Source organism: Zeus faber (assembly GCF_960531495.2).
Source record: "Zeus faber genome assembly, chromosome: 4".
Lineage (NCBI taxonomy): Eukaryota > Metazoa > Chordata > Actinopteri > Zeiformes > Zeidae > Zeus > Zeus faber.
This window is the reverse complement of record NC_137191.1, coordinates 22,667,469-22,670,000: the sequence shown is the minus strand read 5'-3', so window position 1 is coordinate 22,670,000 and position 2,532 is coordinate 22,667,469.

The following is a 2,532-nucleotide window of genomic DNA, read 5'->3' as shown; positions in this document are numbered from 1 at the left end:
TCCGTACGTATCACAGTGTTTGGGCCACGGCACCGGTGCTGTTTCGGTATCTTAATATTTAAGAATTTTCTTTTGAAAGTTGAAAGTCGTAAAAAAAAGTTTTTATTAGTAGTCTGCCATAATTAACTAGTGTAACGCACTGTGGGGGGAGGGGGAGACGGGGGTTAAAGTTCATGGGTGGGTTGTAAAAACTTGGCAAAAAAGAAAGAAAACAACGGCTCAACAGCGAGACTCGGTTCCCTTCGTTCCTGAGAGAGAGAGAGAGGACACGTGCATCCCAGGGGGTTCTTTTCCAGCCCCGGGGTAGTTGTAATATAGGTTTGTTCACTGTATTTAAAACGGGTCTTGATCAGTCAGCAAATCCGACAGCAGCCCTAGCTCTCTGGCACAGTGTGGGCTCTTACAAAACACATTTAAATTGAATGCAATCTTGACAAAAACATTTCTGTGCCGTTTTGTCTCGTGTTTCTACGGAAAAGGCTGCGTAGCTGCGCACAGCTGAAGTAAAAACGTCCGGCGGACTTGTGCCGTGATATCGTAACACCATGGTTCACGTGTGCGTATTGAACCGCAGGTGGCGCACCAAATGGGTAACATAGCACGTACCGTTGCATCCATATGTTTACATGTTATTTTTAATTTAGTCTTACTTTTTTACTCCTTTTGTTAATTAGCATAACTGGTTTGCTCCTGTAAAATCTAAATTTCCCCAAAGGGATAAATAAAGTCTAAAGTTAAGTAGCAGGAATGGAACTTCCTGTCCTCGTGTAATACTACTTTATATTTAATAAAACCTTAGGCTACGTTCACACTGCAAGCCTTAGTGCTCAATTTGGATTTATTTCTCAGATCCGATTTTTTTATTTTTTTTGTTGTTGTGCGGTTCACTTTTTTTTTTTTAACGCGGCCAATGTCAGATTCCAGTGTGAAGTGGTCACCGCCATGAACCGACCCGCATGCGCAGCAGAACAATAACAAAAGGCGTCACGCGCATCGCGCTGTTGTACGGGCGTAAACATGGACGCCACTGTAGTCAGCGTTTACGGTTTCCCCGTACACGCTGATTCGGTTTGACTTTAGCTTTTTTAAACATGGCCCTCGACTTTTTCTCTGACACTGCAGCCGTGCTCTCCTGTGGCCCCGGTTCGGCCATTTGCTTCCCATGCGCTTTCAAACACCGAACGGTCACTGTACGACCCCTCATGTTTCGCTTGGACAGAAGTGCCCCCCCAAATACTTATGCGGTCCAACATCTCACTGCCCCTCCCCTGACATCCCCTATCGCAGCGCTCTTCCATGTTTGTTTTCACCGAGTGACTCCCGCCAGCGCAGAATTGTGATGAATGTCGCTCTAGTAGGGAACAGCTCTCCATGCTATCGGTTCATGCTAGCCGTTCCTCCAAATAAAACAACTAAAAACTGTGTGTTTGGTTGTTTACACAGTTTTTAGTTGGCTTATTTGGAGGAACGGGGATGGCCAAGTTCCTTGTATTAAAGAAATAGATTGTATAACCAATTTTTTTTCCTTTTATAATTTTTTCTTTTCCATAATATTTTTTAAACTGATAGTATTAATCAGTCAAAATTATTATTGTCGGTTATATGGTTAATTATAAACATCCTTACACTCTAGAATGGTGTAAAAGTTGCATGAATTTCAATTTGACTGTTCAGACTGAGGTCGCATTGCAAAAATGCAGACCTGTATCCGATTTAGGACCGCATGTGAAAGTGGCCAGAATTCGGAATTGATCAGTTCACACTCTTATGAAGGAAAAAAAAAAAAACAGATCTGAGTCACACATGAGCAAATAAAATCAGATTTGGGCCTCTTTTGCCTGCGGCATGAACGTAGCCTTTGTGGGTTTCGCTTTTTGCCCATCACACGTCGTCTGCTGTGCATACAGACGACACAGATCAGGGTGAATTATTGCCGAAAAAACATTGAATCGATGCTGCTGAGCGCTCAAGACACGAGACCCAACCAGCGGTGCCATCCAAATCCAATAAAGATCCTGGGGGAAAAAAAAAAAAAAAAAAAAAGGAATCTGGAAAGATGGCGAGCTCTTCTGCAGCTGTCTCGCACTCTTTGACGTCCCAAAAGCGAGGGTTGAGGAAAACAGATGGACGCCGCTTCTCTCTCCTCGCCGCGCTTTGCTTCATTGACGCAAATTTGACAACTTTGTTTTTCCGTGGCCGCAGCCTCCTAACGGCCTACTAGAGTCACTCCCTTTTTTACGCCCGTTCTGTTGTCTGTCTCATTTTTGCGACAAGGGGTGACGGATGGCTTTTGACATAAGGCGAATGGACACGGAGGGGGAAAAAGCAGCGGCTGTAAATCAGGGCTGCGGCGAGAACCTCTGCGTTTTATGGGAGTTTACGGTTCTTCTCTCTTTTAATGAGGGAAGACAACAGGGCTCAGAGACAAAGAGGGGACGGAGGGGTGGGGGCGGAGGCTTGTAATATGGAGGAGGGCGGGGGGAGTCGGCGGGGAGGGGGTTCAACTGGGCTGAGGATGAGGGGAGGAAGAGT